The sequence below is a fragment of the Monodon monoceros genome, unplaced genomic scaffold, assembly GCF_005190385.1.
Source record: "Monodon monoceros isolate NGI ecotype Baffin Bay Population unplaced genomic scaffold, NGI_Narwhal_1 Super_Scaffold_5, whole genome shotgun sequence".
Classification (NCBI taxonomy): Eukaryota; Metazoa; Chordata; class Mammalia; order Artiodactyla; family Monodontidae; genus Monodon; species Monodon monoceros.
Genome location: NW_021703782.1, coordinates 1,038,560 through 1,056,278, shown reverse-complemented (window position 1 = coordinate 1,056,278; position 17,719 = coordinate 1,038,560).

Here is a 17,719-nt window from a genome sequence, read left to right as displayed (position 1 = left end):
GCCAAGGGCCATTATCGATACCAGTCACATTCTACGAGATACAAGATGTGTTTCTGTGGACAAAAATTGTTTGAATCACTATCATTTTTGTGCAGCTTTTACCTCAATGGAGTTGAAAATAGCCTAGTCAAAGGTGCAGAAAAAGTGGGAATCGCCTGAAGGAATGAGCTAGCCAGGAACCCCCCAGAATTGCAATTTATCTTCACCCCCCTCCCCATCCAGCTCACTCTTCAGGTGCTTTGTATGGAAAGGAGAACGGCATGGGGGGAAGTGTGGGCTCATTAGCCGACTGACACTGTTCTTAGTTGGTGGCGTGTTCCATAATCCGGAGACGTGTTCAACACCCCTGTGGGAGCACCTTTGCGAACGCTCCCTAGCCCCTAATTGCTGAGACATGTCAGAGCGACTCCTTCAGTGGGATGACCTACTTCTCCCTGGATCGTGACCTTCTCCTCGCTCTAGCACGTGGGAGGTACCCACTTCTCTTCGCTGGGACTCGTCCCCACCATGTCTCTTGAACAGGTGTGGAAGCAACTCCAGGCCTCTCTCTCCCTGAGGCTCACGTCTAACTCATGGGAGACAAGACTCTTGCTTTAGGAAACCCTGGGACTGCCATCCTCCCAGTGAAACCCCTTTATTTTCAGTGCCTGTATAAGTAGCTGGCCATCCAGTTCTTCGCCCTTTATATTACTCAAATGAGACCCAGGCGTGCACCTGTCCACGCTGCAGGGTCCCATGAGAAGGTCATCACACACTCCTATTTAGGTCCTGCTTCCCAGACTGAGTGTGTGTGTGTCTGTGTCTGTCTCGGGACGGGGAGTGGGTGAGTGAGACTCACAGAACATCAACCATTCCTCTCCCCCCAAAAAAGGTCTGCCAGTCTTCACTCCTCCATCCCTGACTTATGCAAGCCTTTTTACCACCTGGAGCTGAGGATCTCTGGGTTGCAAATCTTTTTTCTCTCTGCTTTGGAAGTCCTGGACATTAGTGTAACTTACATAAATATGGATTCTGTAGTCTTAATGCTGTTATGAGAACTGAGGCTGGAAGGGCACTGCTTTTACTTCTTTGTTGTGGGAAAAACTCATTATAATGTTAACGTCCATATTTTCATATGTGCTCTATGGTCAAATAAAAGAAATCTGGACTTAGGTAAGGAGAGACTTTATTCAAAAGGATTGCTGGAATAAGGGGAGGATGCCCTGACCATAAAGTCTGCAAGCGTCACAAAGTTCAGGCAGAAAGAAACATCTTCTTTTTTCTTATCTGCAGGAGAAAGACCCAGGTATGGGGAGTACGTTAAGAGGGGGGCTTGATGGGAGATTTGAGCAGAAGATGCCCTCTGGTTGGGGGAGGGAGGGTCTGGGAAACCAGGCCAGTTCCTTTTCAGGTGTTGATTCTGGGCAATGCTGAGAGTCAGTGACGCCCAGGGGCCTTCAGGAGAGAAAGAAGCTGAACTAAAGTTAACAAGGCAAGTCGGCAGGCATTTCGTCCATCCTGGTCAGTGGGTACAAAGTAGGGGAATCTGGAGGATCTGGTGTCCCAGGTAAACAAGAGGGGCGTCCCTGAATCTCGCCTGAGTTATGAGGGGAAGGATGCTTCTTGGCAGTGGCAGGGATTTCCTCACCATCACGTTTTCCCAGAGCACAGGGCTCAGGACAGGTTTGGCATTATCGCTAGACATCATGTGTGTCATCCGACCAACTTAGTTCTATTAACAAAGTGTTCTCAGAGCAGCTCCTCCAGTTTCATTCTCCAAAAGAGAAACTAATGAGATTTTATAATTTTTTGAGAGTAACCAAAAAGAAGGCAGAATGCAATTTTACAAAGGATACGGGAAGAAAAATAGTCCTTGGCAGCTCTATTTCTGAAGAGGTATGTAGCTTTAGGCCCTTAAAACGAGGCCATACAGCTGAAATCTTTATCGCATTTTTGCTGAGTCCCCAGGTGAATAATTCTAGGCATTTCTAAGCCTAGTGAATAATACATATGCTTTCCAGAAAGCCCGAACGCTCCTATGTAAGAGGAAGCAAAGTCTCTCCTGTTAGTCTGAGCTCTAGACTGGAAGATAGAATCTGCTTCCATTTATAGCTTCAGTGGAGATTTGCTACCGACCCTCAGGGCCTCCCCGGCCTCAGTCTCTATATTATTTTCAAAAACAATCCACAAGGTCCTTATATAGTCATAGGCACAGTGAAAATCAGTGCTGGACTTCGCTTGTGTACACACACAAGTACACATGGATCTGCAGAGGAGTCCGTAAAAAGACTAAATATACAATTTCCTGAATTTGATAATTGTTCTGTGGTTATAGAAGAGACTACCCTTGTGTTTAGGAAATACACACTGAAATATTTAGGGAAACGTGGTATGATTTGTCCAACCGACTCTCAAATAGTTCAGAAGTAATAAACGTTAACGGTAAAGCACATGTGACAAAGTGATAAAAAAAAAAAACCTGCATGATACATAAGAATGAAAGCATCTGTAATCGAATGCTTGCTATATACCAGGCTTTGCTCTCAGCTCCTGACATATATTCCTTCATTTACCACTGGCAAAAATGCTGGGAGGTTGATGCCAGTATTACCTTTATTTTACATGAGGTAAATAAAGGAAGGAGAGGTTAAGTAACTGGTCCGCGGTCACATCCTGGAGAAGAGATTGTGTATCCTGGTGACTTGACTTCAAAAACTTACTGTTCATGGGTAATCAGGATATGAATTCTGTAAATCAGAATGCATTTACAGTCTCAATCAATTTTTGTACCAACAAGTGGTCCATCGGATAGAAGATCTCTGTAAGTAAAGGTTTTAGTTGTATCAACATCTAGACCAATACATACATATATATACACACACACGTATATACATACACACATGTATATGTATATATATCTTAGATTTAGAGTGTGCCTGCACGTTGAGTATTTATAATTCAGTGCTATCTGTATTTAGAAAATTTGTAAAATAAACATTCACATGTTATAATTGATGTTGTTAGTAATATTATGGTGAGGAACATTATTTTATAAGCTATTCTTCGGAGGGTTAATGTGGATAGCTTTAGCCTATAATTCAATCTTAGGGTAATTCCAGTGTAAATGGGAACATAATGTGTAAGTAGATTCATTTATCAAGAAGTGTAAAGCCTGACAGACCACACAAGTCCCCATCATCCTTATTTATCTCTGCGCGCCACCACCCCCCCTCGCGCGCAGACAGAACCCGTGACACTTGTGAGTTTATGAAATCATACTGAGCAATTTATTAATTATGTACTGTCTTTTCTGGTAGTTTCTACCCATGACAGGTACATAATTAGGTAATTAGCTCTCTTAGAAAATAAAACAATTGACTTTTCGGGAAAGATCGAACAGAGTTTAGCAGCTTGAATTTGTCCAGATAATCACTTGTTTCCAATCTTGCAAATATAGGCCAAAATGAATCGAAGACTGAAACACAGAGAATGTGTCCTGGAATTTATGTCACCATTTAGCCTATATGGTAGATCACGCGTGAGTTGTTTGTTTTTTTTTTAACATCTTCATTGGAGAATAATTGCTTTACAATGGTGTGTTACTTTCTGCTTTATAACAAAGTGAATCAGTTATACATATGCATATGTTCCCATATCTCTTCCCTCTTGCGTCTCCCTCGCTCCCACCCTTCTTATCCCACCCCTCTAGGTGGTCACAAAGCACCGAGCTGATCTCCCTGTGCTATACGGCTGCTTCCCAATAGCTATCTAGTTTACGTTTGGTAATGTATATATGCCCATGCCACTCTCCCACTTTGTCACAGCTTACCCTTCCCTCACCCCATATCCTCAAGTCCATCTCTGGTAGGTCTGTGTCTTTATTCCCGTCTTGCCCCTACGTTCTTCATAACCATTTGTTTTTTCTTAGATTCCATATATATGTGTTAGCGTACGGTATTTGTTTTTTTCTTTCTGACTTACTTCACTCTGTATGACAGACTCTAGGTCTATCCACCTCACTACAAATAACTCAATTTCGTTTCTTTTTATGGCTGAGTAATATTCCATTGTATATATATGCCACATCTTCTTTATCCATTCATCTGTTGATGGACACTTAGGTTGCTTCCATGTCCTGGTTATTGTAAATAGAGCTGCAATGAACATTTTGGTACATGACTCTTTTTGAATTATGGACTTCTCAGGGTATATGCCCAGTAGTGGGATTGCTGGGTTGTATGGTGGTTCTATTTTTAGTTTTTTAAGGAACCTCCATACTGTTCTCCATTCTGGCTGTATCAATTTACACTCCCACCAACAGTGCAAGAGGGTTCCCTTTTCTCCACACCCTCCCCAGCGTTTATTGTTGTACATTTTTTGATGATGGCCAGTCTGACTGGTGTTAGATGATATCTCATTGTAGTTTTGATTTACATTTCTCTAATGATTAATGATGTTGAGCATTCTTTCATGTGTTTGTTGGCAACCTGTATATCTTCTTTGGAGAAATGTCTTTAGGTCTTCTGCCCATTTTTGGACTGGGTTGTTTGTTTTTTTGATACTGAGCTGCATGAGCTGCTTGTAAATTTTGGAGGTTAATCCTTTGTCAGTTGCTTCATTTGCAAATATTTTCTCCCATTCTCAGGGTTGTCTTTTGGTCTTGTTTATGGTTTCCTTTGCTGTGCAAAAGCTTTTAAGTTTCATTAGGTCCCATTTGTTTATTTTTGGTTTTATTGCCATTTCTCTAGGAGGTGGGTCAAAAAGGATCTTGCTTTTTGTGTGTGTGTGTGTCATAGAGTGTTGTGCCTATGTTTTCCTCTCAGAGTTTGATAGTATCTAGCCTTACATTTAGGTCTTTAATCCATTTTGAGTTTATTTTTGTGTATGGTGTTATGGAATGTTCTAATTTCATACTTTTACATATAGCTGTCCAGTTTTCCCAGCACCACTTATTAAAGAGGCTTTCTTTTCTCCACTGTATATTCTTGCCTCCTTTATCAAAGATAAGGTGACCATATGTGTGTGGGTTTATCTCTGGGCTTTCTATCCTGTTCCATTGATCTATATTTCTGTTTTTGTGCCAGTACCATACTGTCTTGATTACTGTAGCTTTGTAGTATAGTCTGAAGTCCAGGAGCCTGATTCCTCCAGCTCCATTTTCCTTTCTCAAGATTGCTTTGGCTATTCGGGGTCTTTTGTGTTTCCATACAAATTGTGAAATTTTTTGTTCTAGTTCTGTGAAAAATGCCAGTGGTAGTTTGATAGGGGTTGCATTGAATCTGTAGATTGCTTTGGGTAGTAGAGTCATTTTCACAATGTTGATTCTTCCAATCAAGAACATGGTATATCTCTTCATCTATTTGTATCATCTTTAATTTCTTTCATCAGTGTCTTATAATTTTCTGCATACAGGTCTTTTGTCTCCTTAGGTAGGTGTATTCCTAGATATTTTATTTCTTTTGTTGAAATGGTAAATGGGAGTGTTTTCTTAATTTCTCTTTCAGAGTTTTCATCATTAGTGTATAGGAATGCCAGAGATTTCTGTGCATTAATTTTGTATCCTGCTACTTTACCAACTTCATTGATTAGGTCTAGTAGTTTTCTGGTAGCATTTTTAGGATTCTCTATGTATAGTATCATGTCATCTGCAAACAGTGACAGCTTTACTTCTTTTCTGATTTGGAATCCTTTTATTTCTTTTTCTTCTCTGATTGCTGTGGCTAGGACTTCCAAAACTATGTTGAAAAATAGTGGTGAGAGTGGGCAACCTTTTCTTGTTCCTGGTCTTAGTGGAAATGGTTTCAATTTTTCACCATTGAGGACGCTGTTGGCTGTGGCTTTGTCACATGTGGCCTTTATTATGTTGAGGAGAGTTCCCTCTATGCCTACTTTCTGGAGGGTTTTAATCATAAATGGGTGTTGAATTTTGTCAAAAGCTTTCTCTGCATCTATTGAGATGATCATATGGTTTTTCTCCTTCAATTTGTTAATATGGTGTATCACATTGATTGATTTGCATAAGTGAAGAATCCTTGCATTCCTGGGATAAACCCCATTAAACAAGATGGACTTAATTGATATTTATTGGACATTCCATCCAAAAACAATACACATTCTTCTCAAGTGCTCATGGAACATTTTCCAGGATAGATCATATCTTGGGTCACAAATCAAGCCTTGGTAAATTTTAGAAAATTGAAATCATATCAAGTATCTTTTCTGACCACAATGCTATGTGACTAGATATCAATTACAGGAAAAGACCTGTAAAAAATACAAACACATGGAAGCTAAACAATACAGTACTTAATAAGTTATCACTGAAGAAATCAAAGAGGAAATCAAAAAATACCTAGAAACAAATGACAGTGAAAACACGACCACCCAAAACCTATGGGATGCAGCAAAAGCAGTTCTAAGAGGGAAGTTTATAGCAATACAATCCTACCTTAAGAAACAAGAAACATCTCAAATAAACAACCTAACCTTACACCGAAAGCAGTTAGAGAAAGAAGAAAAAAAAAAACCAAAGTTAGCAGAAGGAAAGAAATCATAATGATCAGATCAGAAGTAAATGAAAAAGAAATGAAGGAAATGATAGCAAAGATCAATAAAACTAAAAGCTGGTTCTTTGAGAAGATAAACAAAATTGATAAACCATTAGCCAGACTCATCAAGAAGGAAAGAAGATTCAAATCAACAGAATTACAAATGAAAAAGGAGAAGTAACAACTGACACTGCAGAAATACAAAGGATCATGAGAGATTACTACAAGCAACTATATGCCAATAAAATGGACCACCTGGAAGAAATGGACAAATTCGTAGAAAACCACAACCTTCTGAGACTGAACCAGGAAGAAATAGAAAATATGAACCAACGAATCACAAGCACTGAAATTGAAACTGTGATTAAAAATCTTCCAACAAACAAAAGCCCAGGACCAGATGGCTTCACAGGCGAATTCAACTAAACATTTAGAGAAGAGCTAACACCTATCCTTCTCAAATTCTTCCAAAATACAGCAGAGGGAGGAACACTCCCAAACTCATTCTGCAAGGCCACCATCACCCTGATACCAAAACCAGACAAAGATGTCACAAAGAAAGAAAACTATAGGCCAATATCACTGATGAACATAGGTGCAAAAATCCTCAAGAAAATACTAGCAAACAGAATCCAACAGCACATTAAAAGGATCATGCACCAAGTTCTTTGAGCTATTTCATTATTAAGAAATAACACTTTCTAACAAAGTCACATTCTCCTCGCGGCAGGCGGCTGTCTTTACATTCCATAAGAGCGGAGGATCCCAGAACAAAGTTTGGCCCTGAAAGTGACGTAAGGGAGCACAGGAGTAGGAAAATGAACTCCCTAGGCTGGGCCATATGCTCAGCTTTCCAGAATGTGCTTTCTGGTAGCTCCGAGCCACCAGGGCTGGGGGGAAGTTCAGAAATCCCCGTCTCCCGGAAAGGGGGCACGTGGGAGGCTGCACTGGATAAACAGTTAATACACTTGACGTTCATTCATCCTTTGTGGTGGCCACTTGTGCCAAGATGGCTTCAGAATGTAGAGCTTTTAGTAAGTTTATTGAGGAACAGGAAGAAAATCTTCAGTTCTCTAGTTAAATCTTAATTATTTAATGGTGGGTAGGCAACATGCAGTTAGAATGTAACAATGGGAAAATTTGTGCATAATGCGTAACCCCCAGCGTCAGGAAACGCTGTGTTCCCGCAGCTAGAATCACTTAGAGATTAGCCGGGTGGCTGAGAGCTTCAGTAAACTATTCTAAAGAACTGGGGAAAAAAGGAGTTTTTGATAAATTAACACATTTCACATTTAATGTCAGATAGTGTTGAGGTTCATGGCTTTTTTTTCTGTTTTATTTGGGGGGTTTGGGGGAAGTTTTTATTAATTTAATTATTTTCCCGTTTTATTGAGATATAATTGACACACAGCACTGTATCAATTTAAGTCGTGGAGCTATTGATTTGACTTACATACATTGTGAAATGATTATCACAGTAAGTTTAATGAGTAACCCATCATCTCGTATAGATATAATATTAAAGAGAAAATTATTTTTTCCTTGTGATGGGAACTCTTAGGGTTTACTTTCTTAACTTTCATATATAATAGAGCAGTGTTAATTGTATTACTCATGGGGTACATTACATCCCTAGTACTTATCCCATAACTGGAGGTTTGTAGTTCCTGACCATCTTCATCCAATTCCCCCCCACCCCCACCTCTGATAACAAATCTGATCTTTTTTCCTATGAGTTGGTTTATTTTGTTCTTGAAGTATAATTGACCTACAACACTACATTAGTTCCTGTTGCACAGCATAGTGATTCGGTATTTCTATGCATTTCAAAATGATCCAGTCTTTCCAGCTGGTTGTTTATGGGTCTACCTTTTATACCCTAGGCATGGTGCTGACACCCCCAGATTCTTGATGCTAAGGTTTCATTGGTCTCTAGGCAGACTCCTTGGGAAGGACATAAGACAGTTTTACAAAAGCATTCTTTTGCAGGTAGCTTGCATCTGGTCTTTGCCCAAGGAGAGCATGCCTACCTGGCGTGGAACCTTTCTGTGTTCCCTTAGAAAAGCTCGCACACCTCAGTCTCCTGATCTGTCAGCTTTTCAAGCCTAAGTGAGACACCAGTCAGACTACACTCCATGCTCTTTGAGACTGACAGCAGCTTTTCAGGTGATCCCGTTACAGCCCTTTCTCTAGGCCTGAAGCAGGTGGGATCACATGGATTGTGTCTCTCAGGGCACTGAGCATCTGATCCAAAGATTTTAATATTCAAGTTCCACCAGTTCCACTCCAACCATCTCTCTCTCTTCAGTGAAGTGAGAAAAGTATAGAAAGAGTTTTCTACTATTTTTAAATTTTTTCATGGGTAGTTGTTATTAGGAGTATAGGGGTGGCTGGCAGGTGTTGGCCTCAGTTCTCAGACCAGGTCAGTTTTCTTATAATTTATTCTCTAAACTGACACACATGCATTCACAAATAAATTCTGGAACCATACATAAGAAACAGTTGTTTTCTTGGGTAGTAGGCTGAGGGTTGGTGGGAGTGACTGAATAGATGTGCTTTACCTTTTGTTTTATCCCTATCATATACGTTATTTGAACGTTTTCTCTGTGTATGTATGTATATATCCTATGCATGGTTTTATATGTACATATGTATGTACACATACAATGCACCAAGGAATTCAGAAAGAAGAATCTTATTTTGAGAAATGTTTTCCCACTGAGAAAATTTCTGTAGCTGGTACCTGATACTAGGGAAAATGTATTACAGCATGGAGAAAATGTAATCAGTATGAACAGTAACTTCTTGAAGTTTTGACATGGCACGCTTATCTCTTCACTTCTATTCTTGATGACAGAGTTTACGAGATATGTTCTAATATCCAACACAGAATTATACCTATTTTTCTAGCTCATATTCTCTCTAGTAATATTTTTTCATTTTGTGTTAAAATCTTGAAGAATAGAATTTTACCATCAGAGTTGATTCATTCCATTGTGCAGTGCCGTGTTGAATTCAAGTGAGAAGCTTTTATCATCTACCCATCCCTCTAAACTTGACATATTCCCATATTCATCAACAACATAGACAATTAATGATGAGAGATTGAAAACATTTGGCTCAAACTAAAATTATTTTGGGACAAAGTGGAATACAGTGCTAACAAAATATGTCACCAACGGGAGAGGTAAATGGAGTAATCAGGCTACATAGTCAAAGGATGCCGAAGACATTATTTACTGCAAATATCACTAAAAATTTAACTTGTGTATGACAGTAACACAGGATCAATTGATTTTGCTAAATCAATAGATTTCCTCAAAAAACATCAGAAAAATCAAGTATCAGTATATTTTTTGGAAATAGTTTTTCAAATTTGACAATTGACAGTGTATGCATACCGTTGCAAAAAAAAGGCTTATAAAAATTAGAAGAGAAATATTATCCAGGTTGAAATTTTCTTTCAAATAAAGACATTATTTGCTATTAACAGCAGTAATGGCAATGAAAGTTAGGAAGATTTAAGTATGGTTTAGTCCAAGTATAGATTTTTTAGGGGTTGATCAGTTCAACATTAAAAATTCCTGTTCACAAATGATTTTGGATATACTGAATCAGAATATAATCAATAAATGTTACTTAAAGGGAAAAAAAACTGGGACCTGGTTGTCATGGTAATTTCAGTAAGTGTTTCTAAATTCAGCATCCCATTTTTACTTGATGGAATATGGGCTTTACACGGCAGATGCGATCTGACAAGTGGCAAATAAAGCTGTAACACCAGATGCATACCACATTCTTCCCCTAAGTCAGTGACAGTGACTGGTCGTTACCAGGGAAAGCAGCTGACGCCAGGGTCTTGTGGTGGCAGCTTGAGGAGGCTCTCTTGTTGCACGTTTTGTACTGTCTGGAACCAGCAGCAGCAGCAGGAATGCCAGTAAAGGCATGTACTCAGGAGGGCCCTGGATCCCTGAATGGACCAGACACAAAGCACCCGAGTTCCTAGTCCCAGCTCTGCCATCACCCGTAGCGTTGCCTTAGGTGAATCACTTTACTCCTCTGTTTCTTAAATGTGCAAAGTATAACACAGAACTGAGTTATTTCTAGAGTGCACCCTAGGTCTAAAATTTGGAAGGACTATGAGAGAGAATGAGGCATACCAAAGATAAAGTGTATTAGTGGTGAGAACTTGACAAGGTCTGGAGTACGGTCAATTGCTTGGAAAAGGTATCTTTGATTGCTGTCATATTGAACCATGAGAGGGCAGTGAATACCTGGGATGAGACAGAAATGTGGGAAAACAGTGACTGCATTCCAGACCTCTTTACCTAACACGAAATCTAGCTGTAAATGTGTTTTATTCTTAATTACCAAACATTGTTATGTAACAGAGGTATCGCAACACATTTTATTTAACTTGTCCACAATGCAAAACATGACTGTATCGATAAACACCAGGTGAATAAACATTAACAATTTATGAACATTAAAAAAAAAGAAACTTAGGCTTTTCTCTGTTAAAAAAAAAACAAATTTGAATAATGGAAATCCTAATTATGGAAATGTTACTTCAATTCTATCATTAAAATTCTGTGAGTCATTAAAGATGTAGGAAAGATTTTAGGAAAGCAGAGAAATTCAAGTCATCAGGATGGAAAGTATGTTACCCTACATCTATCTCGAAGATAATATCCGTATTTACACTTTCTTCCTGCAGCATCCCTCCTGCTTATAGAAATGCTGTGGCTGCGATTTGCCAAGTATATGCGTAGAGGGAGGGTAGATGCATCTGCCGGAGAAGAAAGTTTGTACGTCACCAGTATCAATAGCTTTCCCTGCCCTGAAATATATGCACTTATCTCCTCAAACCAGTATCACTTCGTATCATGTTTGCTTTCTCAGCCACACACTTGTTAACTCAGATAACTCACTTGTTTGTCTCTTGTTCCCAAAAGAATGAATGACTTCTACAGAACAGACAGGAAAGTTCATGATGGTAGAAGGAAGAACTGGGCTGCCAGAATGGAAACAAAGTTCAGGAGTAGAGGGACCCACTGGTGTTTAGTGGCTAGAGCTCAGGTGTCCAGTAAGCTGTAGTCCGTTCTTTTTTTAAATTGAGGTACAGTTGATTTACAATATTATGTTAGTTTCAGGTATATAACATAGTGGTTCAAAATTTTTATAGATTATATTCTATTTAAAGTTATTGCAAAATATTGTCTATATTCCCTGGGCTGTACAGTGTATCCTTACAGCTTATTTATTTTATACATAGTAGTTTCTACTTCTTACGCCCCTTCCTTTATCAACCCCCTCCCCCTTCCCTCTACCCACTCATAATGACTCGGTTGTTCCTTGTATCTGTGAGTCAGGTTTTGTTTCATTATATTCGTTTTTTTTTTTTTTTTCTTTTAGATTCTACGTGTAAGGGATGGCGTACAGTATTTGTCTTTCTCTGTCTGCCTTATTTCACTAAGTATAATACTCACTAAGCATATATATGCTACATATTTTTTATTCATCTGTTGATGGACACTTGGGTTGCTTCTATATCTTGGCAATAGGAAATAATGCTGCTATGAACATTGGGGTGCATGTACCTTTTCAAATTAGTGTCTTCACTTTCTTTGGATATAGACCCAGGGTTGGAATTGCTGGATCATATGTTAGTTCTATTTTTACTTTCCTGAGGAAACTCCATACTGTTTTCCACAGTGGATGGACCAGTTTACAATCCCACCAATAGTGTAGGAGGGTTCCCTTTTACCCACATCCTCACCAACATTTGTTATTTGTGTTCTTTTTGATGATAGCCATTCTGACACGTGTGAGGTGATATCTCATTGTGGTTTTGATTTGTGTTTCACTGATATTTATCGATGTTGAGCATCTTTTCATGTGCCTATTGGCCACTTTTAGGTACTCTTTGGAAAAATGTCTATTCAGGTCTTCTGCCCATTTTAAAAATCAGGTTGCATGTTTTGTTGCTGTTGAGTTGTATGAGCTATTCATATATTTTGGATATTAACCACTTATTGATCACATAGTTTGCAAATATTTTCTCCTATTCTGTAGCTTGTCTTTTTGTTTATATGCTGTGCAAAAGCTTTTAAGTTTAATTAGGTATCATTTGTTTATACTTGCTTTTGTTTCCTTTGCCTTAGGAGATAGATCCAAAAAATATTTCTAAGAAGTATGTCAAAGAGTGTTTTGTCCGTTTTCTTCCAAGAGTTTTGTGATTTCTGGTCTTACATTTGAGTCTCTAATCCATTTTGAGTTTATTTTTGTGTATGGTGTGAGAAAATGCTCTAATTTCATTTTTTTACATGTAGCTGTCCAGTTTTCCCAGCACCACTTATTGAAGAGACTGTCTTTCCTCCATTGTATGTTCTTGCCTGCCTTGTTATAGATTAATTGACTATATGTGCATGGATTTATTTCTGGGCTCTCTACTGTGTTCCATTGATCTATGTGTCTGCTTTTGTGCCAGTATCACAGTGTTTTTGTTTGTTTTTTTTTGCGGTACGCGGGCCTCGCACTCACTGTTGTGGCCTCTCCCGTTGTGGAGCACAGGCTCCGGACGCACAGGCTCAGCAGCCATGGCTCACGGGCCCAGCTGCTCCTCGGCATGTGGGATCTTCCCGGACCGGGGCACGAACCCGTGTCCCCTGCATCGGCAGGCGGACTCTCAACCACTGCACCACCAGGGAAGCCCCACAGTGTTTTGATTACTGTAGCTTTGTTGTATAGTCTGAAGTCAGGGATGCTGATACTTCAAGCTCTGTTCTTCTTTTTGAAGATTGCTCTTTCTATTTGGGGTCTTTTGTGGGTCCACACAAATTTTAGAATTATTCTAGTTCTGTAAAAAATTCCATTGGCATTTTGATAAGGATTGCATTGAACTGCTACATTGCCTTAGATAATATGGTCTTTTAATAATACTAGTTCTTCCAATCCATGAGCATGCTATATCTTTCCATCTATTTGTGTCATCTTCAGTTTCTTTCATCAGTGTCTTATATTTCTCTGAGTACAGGTCTTTTGCCTCCTTACTTAGATTTATTCCTAGGTATTTTATTCTTTTTGATGTGAAGGTAAATGGAATTGTTTCCTTAAACTCTCTTTTTGATAGTACATTAATAGTATATAGAAATGCATCAGATTTATGTATATTAATTTTGTATCCTGAAACTTTACCGAATTCATTGATGAGCTTTATTAGATTTTTGGTGGCATCTTTAGGATTTTCTATATGTAGTATCATGTCATACTACAAACAGTGACAGTTTTATTTCTTCCTTTCCAGTGTGGATTCCTTTTATTTCTTTTTCTTTTCTAATTGTTGTAGCTAGGACTTCCAATGCTATGTTGAATAAAAGTGGTGAGAGTGGGCATCCTTGTCTTGTTCCTGATCTTAGAGGAGGTGCCTTTAGGTTTTCACCATTGAGTACAATGTTAGCTGTGGGCTTGTCATATATGGCCTTTATTAAATATTTTGAGGTTTGTTCCCTCTATTCCCATTTTGTGGAGAGTTTTTGTTGTAAATGGATGTTGGATTTTGTCAAAAGCCTTTTCTGCATATTTTGAGATGACTATACGATTTTTATTCTTCAATTTGTTGATGTGCTGTATCACATTGATTGATTTGTAGATGTTAAAACATCCTTTCATCCCTGGGAAAAATCCCAATTGCTCATGGTGTATGATCTTTTTCATGTATTGTTGGATTTGGTTTGCCAGTATTTTGTTGAGGATTTTTGCGTATATGCTCATCAGTCATATGGGCCTGTAATTTTCTTTTTTTGTGATATCTTTGTCTGGTTTTGGTATTAGGGTGATGGTGGCCTTGTAGAATGAGTTTGGAAGTGTTCCTTCCTCTGCAGTTTTTGGAATAGTTCGAGAAGGATAGGTGTTAATTCTTCCCCAATTATTTGGTAGAATTCACCTGTGAAACCGTCTGGTCCTGGACTTTTGTTTGTTCATAGTTTTTTTTTTTTTCCTTCATTACAGATTCAATTTAATTAAAGTTAAATGGTATGTTATATTGTCTATTGATATTTCTTCCTAGTTCAGTCTTGAAGATTGTGCATTTTGAGGAATTTGTCCATTTCTTCAAGGTTGTCCTTTTTATTGGTGTGTAGTTGTTCTTATGATCCTTTGTATTTCTGTGGTGTTGGTTGTAACATTTACTGTTTCTTTTTTGATTTTATTTATTTGGACCATCTCCCTTATTTTCTTAATGAGTCTGGCTGAAAGTTTATCAGGTTTTTAAAAAATATTTTCAAAGAACCATCTCTTAGTTTTATTGATCTTTTTGTTTCGGTTTCTATTTCATGTTTTCTGCTCCGATCCTTTGACTTCTTTCCTTCTACTCACTTTGGGTTTTGTTTTTCTCCTTTATCTAGTACCTTTAAAAGGTGTAAGGTTGCATTGTTTGAGTTTTTTCTTGTTTCTGGAGATAAGTTTGTATCTCTATAAACTTCCCCTTAAAACTGCTTTTGCTGTGTCCCATAGACTTTGGATGGTTGTATTTTAATTTTTATTTATCTACAGGTATTTCTTAAATTTCTTCTTTGATTTCTTCAGTGGTCCATTGGTTGTTTAGTAGCATATTGTTTAGCCTTCATGTGTCTGCATTTTTTGCAGTTTTTTTTTCTTCTAGTTGATTTGTAGTTTCATAATGTTGTGGTCAGAAAAGATACTTGATGTGATTTCAGTCTTCTTAAAATTGCTGAGACTTGTTTTCTGGCCTAGCATGTGATCTCTCCTGGAGAATGTTCCATGTGCACTTGAAAATAATGTGTATTCTACTGCTTTTGGATGTAATGATATATATATATATATATATATATATATATTTAGTCCATTGGTCTAATTTGCCTTTATGGTCAGTGTTTCCTTATTGATTTTCTGTCTAGATGATTTGTTCATTGATGTAAGTGTGGTGTTAAAATCCCCTACTATTACTGGGTTACTGTTAATTTCCCCATTTATGTTTGTTAATATTTGTTTCATGTATTGAGGTGCTCCTATGTTGGGTGCATATATATTCACAATTGTCATATTTTCTTGAATCAATCCCTTGATCATTATGTAATGCCCTTCTTTTTCTCTTGTTACAGTCTTTGTTCTAAAGTCTGTTTTGCCTGATATAACAATTCCTACCGTGACATTCTTTTAATTTCCATTTGCATGGAATATCTTTTTCCATCCCCTCACTTTGAGTCTGTGTGTGTCTTTAGATCTGAAATTAGTCTCTTATAGGTAGCATATATATGAGTTTTGTTTTTGTATCGTTTCAAGCATACTATGATTTTTGATTGCAGTAAGCTATATTCTTTAGGAATTACTCCTATGCCTGAGAATCTTGACAAAAGAGGACAAAGATACACTTAAAATTTATGTAAAGAAATCACAATTAAAAGAATTAATATGAAAATAATAACCTTGGAAAGTCAGAATTCAAAGTTAAATATAAGGCATGCAAATAGAAGCAGTATGGGAGTCACACTGGTTTGCAATGAGGAACCGAATAATTTTTGATTCATATACTCCTTAGAGTGAATCTGTGAAAATGAACTAGCTCCTAATGGACTTTCTCTTCATTTGTCAAACAGATGAAATGGACACCAACACAACAAAGCTCTTTAAAGTTCTGTGTTTGTGTAATCGTCTGTCAAATGTATGCCAGGTCTCAAATGACTCTGACAAACCTGAAGAAATATGTGGAGATATTCACAACTGAAAGTAAACACGGGATCATAAATTAAAGATAAAAGTGCAGTGCTTTCACAGTATGCTCTTAGGTTTGGTGAACTGAAAACATCCTTTAAGTAGCAAAGAAGCTCGAAAACCTAAATCATGGTGGATATTTTTGGTTTTTAAATTCCATTTCTTTTTTCAAATGGAAAAAAAATGCTCATCCAGTTTTCTTCTCTTCTTTATGTTGACCACAGTGATGAAAGCCCAGGGAATTCTTAGTCTCTCCTGAAAAGTTTGTTCTTATTTCAGGAAGTATATGTTATTCATGATGGGTATGCTGTTTCTGTCTTTGCCATGAATCCTCTCTAGGGAGCTCCTGCTGCTTCATTATTCAATCAAACGGGTCACGTTCACTTGTGGTTGCTCATAGCACCTGTAGTTGCTGTTGATTTATATTTGCCATCATCACTTAGTGTATTTATTCAATCCATTCCAAAACCCATAAAGAAAAGATATTTTTCTCTTTTCCTTTCTTACATCATTCTTCTCTTGCACTCTAACTCCCTGGTGCCAACCTGGCAGAGACAGTTCATTTAAGATTCTTGAATATTCTCTGTCTTACTTATCAGGTTCCAATTTGAAAATCACCTCTCCCCATTTTTCACAGATATTCATTTCCTTTGGACTTCCACAGCTGTAGTTTTGCTTTACGTAAAGATGTTTGCTTGTTGTGATTGATGCTTTCCTGAAGAACTTTGCTCAAAACTTACATATGTCTCTTTAACATTTATTTTATTTTATTATTCTTTTTAACATCTTTATTGGAGTATAATTGCTTTACAGTGTTGTATTAGTTTCTGCTTTATAACGAAGTGAATCAGCTGTACATATACATATATCCCCATATCTCCTCTCTCTTGCGTCTCCCTCCCTCCCTCCCTATCCCACCCCTCCAGGTGGTCACAAAGCACCGAGCTGATCTCCCTGTGCTATGTGGCTGCTTCCCACTAGCTCTCTGTTTTACATTTGGTAGTATATATAAGTCCATGCCACTCTCTCACTTCGTCCCAGCTTACCCTTCTCACTCCCCATGACCTCAAGTTCATTCTCTACGTCTGCATCTTTATTCCTGTCCTGCCTCTAGGCTCTTCATAACATTTTTTTTTTTAGATTCTATATATATGTGCTAGCATACAGTATTTGTTTTTCTCTTTCTGACTTACTTCCCTCTGTATGACAGACTCTAGGTCCATCCACCACACTACAAATAACTCAATTTCCTTTCTTTATATGGCTGAGTAATATTTCATTATATATATGTGCTACATCTTCTTTATCCATTCATCTGTCGAAGGACACTTAGGTTGCTTCCATGTCCTGGCTATTGTAAATAGAGCTGCAGTGAACTTTGTGGTACATGACACTTTATTTTATTTTATTATTATTATTTTTTGTGGTATGCGGACCTCTCACTGTTGTGGCCTCTCCTC